Raw genomic sequence first — 4919 nt, forward strand, 5'->3', positions numbered from 1 at the left:
TTACCAACTTTACACACACGTCCACATGTGTATAAAGTTTTCCTTGAAATTACTTTCTGCAAAAGAAATTCAAAATAAATTGGTTCCTGTGCGGTTTGTGACTAAGATTTTGAGACAATACACTTTTTTCCAATTGCAACTTCATGAATATTTTTAGAAAGACTTTCATAAGTGGATATTGTACAATAAATTTGTTCCATCTTTAAGTTTTAATATAATAGAATTTGGTCTTCTAAAAGGGGATGAAGAGTTAAATTATGATGCTAAGAATTTAATCCTCTGGCTAAGTTTTTATCCACAAAAAAGCAAAATAAAATTCATCCACTTTTAAAGTTAAATAATTTTATTTAAAAGAGTGCTTAAAAATTGCAACATCATAAAAGCCCAATCTTTCTACCAGCATGTTTGTAGCTTAATTTAAGATTTGAAATCATCTTGCATTTGTAACATTTTGTTTTTCTTTCCCCCACGTAGTTTGTCAGTATTCCTTCTTACTTCTTCTTTTTTCTGCTCAGTTTATTATATCAAACTTTTTGTTACTAATGTGTGCTTTGTCATACTTGAATATTCTATAAAGATGAGAGAAAATAAAACATTGTCAAAATTCTGCCTTTTAACTCAAAACATCACATGCAGCAATGAATTGTGGGTGATACATTTCGGTGAAGTCCATATCAATGCGGACTTAGCATAAGGTTGTAAATAGGACCCAAAATGGATGGGGCGAAGGCTGGATGTGGAGAATTTGGGACACACTACGGACTCAAACCCTTCAGCATGAACGCGCATTTGAAAGACACAAGTGCAGAACAAGGGTGGAAGTGCGAGTTGGGACAGGGCCACAGAAAGTAAATAGAACCAGCTAAACTCATGTTTGCTGGAACTGGTTTACCCAATGACGGACTTTCCTCCATAAGTTAATGTACAACTGTGTTGAAAACGGAACAGTCCTGGATCCATCTGTGCTTGGCTCAGATCATCCTTCTAGATTGGGAATAATTTACCATCCATCCATCTTACACTTTATCCGGGGTCAGGTTGTGGGGGTAGCAGCACAAGAAGGGAGGCCCAGACTTCCCTCTCCTCAGCCACTTTTTCCAGCTCCTCAAGGGGAATCCCAAGGCGTTCCCAGGCCAGCCGAGAGACATAGTCCCTCCAGAGTGTCCTGGGTCTTCCCCAGGGTCTCCCCCCGATGGGACGAGCCTGGAACACCTCACCAGGGAGGCGTCCAGGAGGCATCCTTACCAGATGCCTGAGCCACCTCAGCAGGCTCCTCTCGACATGAAGGAGCAGCGGCTCTACTCTAAGTCCCTCCCGGATGACCAATCTTCTCACCCTATCTCTAAGGGAGAGTCCAGACATGCTGTGGAGAAAACCCATTTCGGCCGCTTGTATCCGTGATCTCGTTCTTTCGGTCATGACCCAAAGCTCATGACCATAGATGAGGGTAGGAACGTAGATCAACCAATAAATTGAGAGCTTCACTTTTTGACTCAGCTCTCTCTTCACCACAACAGACCAGTATTGCACCTGCTTCCCTGCAGACGCTGCACCAATCCATCTATTGGTCTCCCGCTCCCTTCTTCCCTCATTTGTGAACAAGATCCCCAGATACTTAAATTCCTCCACTTGGGGCAGGGCGTCCCCCCTGACCCGGAAAAGGTACTGTATGTACCTTTTTCCAGCTCAAGACCATGGCCTCAGATTTGGAGGCACTGATTCTCATCCCGGCTGCTTAACACTCTGCTGCGAATCGCTCCAGTGAGAGCTGAAGATCACGACCTGATGAAGCCAACAGGACCACATCATCCACAAAAAGCAGAGATGCGATCCTAAGGCCACCAAAATGGATCATCTCAACACCTCGGCTGCATCTAGAAATTCTGTCCATGAAAGTGATGAACAGAATTGGTGACAAAGGGCAGCCTTGGCGGAGTCCAACCCTCACCGGAAACGAGCCCGACTTACTGCCGGCAATGCGGACCAGACTCTGACACCGGTCATACAGGGACCTGACAGCTTGTATCAAAGGGCCCGGTACCCCATGCTCCCGGAGAACCCCTTTTTGAACAGGGGAACCACCACCCAGTCTGCCAATCCAGAGGAACTGCCCCCGATGTCCATGCAATGCTGCAGAGTAGTGTCAGCCAACACAATCCTGTAACATCCAGAGCCTTAAGGAACTCCTGGCGGATCTCATCCATCCCCGGGGCCCTGCCACCGAGGAGGTTTTTAACCGCCTTGGTGACCTCATCCCCAGAGATTGAATAGCCTGACCCAGAGTCCTCAGGCTCAGCTTCCTCAATAGAAGGCATGTTGGTGGGATTGAGGAGGTCATCAAAGTATTCCGCTCACTGGCCCACAACGTCCCGAGTCGAGGTCAGCAGCACCACCATCCCCACTATAAACAGTGTTGGTGCTGCACTGCTTCTCCCTCCTGAAACGTCGGATAGTGGACCAAAATATCCCTCTCCCTCACTGAAGGTGTCCACCAACGGGTTCGAGGGTTGCCGCCGAGACAGACACTGACAACCTTGTGGCCACAGCTCCAATAAGCCACTGTCAACTGTTCTATAATTTCATGGCTTCCCACACTTGAAAAGGAGNTGACTTTCTAAATCCAGCAGATGTCACTGTAAGTGACAAGGCAACACAGTGTCGGGGAAATGTGCCACACACCCAGTGAGGCCTCATCTTCCCATCACTACTTGTAACCTTTACCTTTAACATGCTTGTCTATAATTTTCTTTCTAATCTCCTGAGACAGTTCTTTCCTTTGTTTCCTCTGGTCCATGTTGAATGTGGTACACACCATGTCACCAAACAGCACAGTGACTACATGTGGCCCTATATATAGCCCAACTGACTGCTTACAAGAATGTAGAGACCTGTGACGGTAATTAGTGGCCACATCTTGATTTAATCCAGTGGTGCCCAAAGTTGGTCCTCGAGGGTCGGCATCCCTGGTTTAACGCACCTGGATCAAATGATGGCTCATTAGAAGGTCTAAGAAGAACATTGACAAGCTGAAAAGGTTGTTACTACCACTAGGGAGGGAACTAAAACATGCAGGATGCCGGCCCTCCAGGAACGACTTTGGGCACCTCTTTTGATCATTTTAATCCAGTGGTTAAACATGGACATTTAGTATGTCCCTGTGGTCACATTACTCTTAGGGGTATTATCATTTTTGTTCAGGCCTGTTTCATTAGTGTCAAGAAGTGGGGTTGTTGGTGGTGGTGGTGAGGAGAGACGCAGAGAACCCAGGTATGGTGAAGATGATGATTTTAATTAAGATAACGCTTGGAGTAGTCCAGGTACAGGCAGCACGGCAAACAGACTAGCGCACAGCTAAGATGCCGGTAGCAACAGATTAACGGAACTAACATGCAAGCAAAACACAATCCAGGACTTAGCAGTACGACCGGGGAGCAATACAGCGTGTGACCAACAAGGACCCGACGAGGAACACAGACAACAGGTGGGTTTAAATACACACGGGGTAATCAGGGGAATGAGACACACCTGGGGAGCAATCAACGGGGAGGACAGGACAGAGACTCACAGGAACACAGGACTGAACACAGAAAACTCAAAAATAAACATACAGAAACACGGAACATAACAATTCGTTTATTTATTTTTTTATAATTCTGTTGAAGCATGTTTGAAAAGCAATATCTGACTTTCATTTGTTCATTTTCATAGAATTTTTATTTATTACCGTTGTCAGATTCAAGTTATTTTTGGGACTTATGTGGGTTTTTCTTTCATTATCCGAGGAGTACCAACAATTTACCAACTTTACACACACGTCCACATGTGTATAAAGTTTTCCTTGAAATTACTTTCTGCAAAAGAAATTCAAAATAAATTGGTTCCTGTGCGGTTTGTGACTAAGATTTTGAGACAATACACTTTTTTCCAATTGCAACTTCATGAATATTTTTAGAAAGACTTTCATAAGTGGATATTGTACAATAAATTTGTTCCATCTTTAAGTTTTAATATAATAGAATTTGGTCTTCTAAAAGGGGATGAAGAGTTAAATTATGATGCTAAGAATTTAATCCTCTGGCTAAGTTTTTATCCACAAAAAAGCAAAATAAAATTCATCCACTTTTAAAGTTAAATAATTTTATTTAAAAGAGTGCTTAAAAATTGCAACATCATAAAAGCCCAATCTTTCTACCAGCATGTTTGTAGCTTAATTTAAGATTTGAAATCATCTTGCATTTGTAACATTTTGTTTTTCTTTCCCCCACTTAGTTTGTCAGTATTCCTTCTTATTTCTTCTTTTTTCTGCTCAGTTTATTATATCAAACTTTTTTGTTACTAATGTGTGCTTTGTCATACTTGAATATTCCATAAAGATGAGAGAAAATAAAACATTGTCATAATTCCGCCTTTTAACTCAAAACATCACATGCAGCAATGAATTGTGGGTGATACATTTCGGTGAAGTTCATATCAATGCGGACTTAGCATAAGGTTGTAAATAGGACCCAAAATGGATGGGGCGAAGGCTGGATGTGGAGAATTTGGGACACACTACGGACTCAAACCCTTCAGCATGAACGCGCATTTGAAAGACACAAGTGCAGAACAAGGGTGGAAGTGCGAGTTGGGACAGGGCCACAGAAAGTAAATAGAACCAGCTAAACTCATGTTTGCTGGAACTGGTTTACCCAATGACGGACTTTCCTCCATAAGTTAATGTACAACTGTGTTGAAAACGGAACAGTCCTGGATCCATCTGTGCTTGGCTCAGATCATCCTTCTAGATTGGGAATAATTTACCATCCATCCATCTTACACTTTATCCGGGGTCAGGTTGTGGGGGTAGCAGCACAAGAAGGGAGGCCCAGACTTCCCTCTCCTCAGCCACTTTTTCCAGCTCCTCAAGGGGAATCCCAAGG

The sequence above is a fragment of the Poecilia formosa genome, unplaced genomic scaffold (genome assembly GCF_000485575.1).
Source record: "Poecilia formosa unplaced genomic scaffold, Poecilia_formosa-5.1.2 Scaffold410, whole genome shotgun sequence".
NCBI classification, from domain to species: Eukaryota; Metazoa; Chordata; class Actinopteri; order Cyprinodontiformes; family Poeciliidae; genus Poecilia; species Poecilia formosa.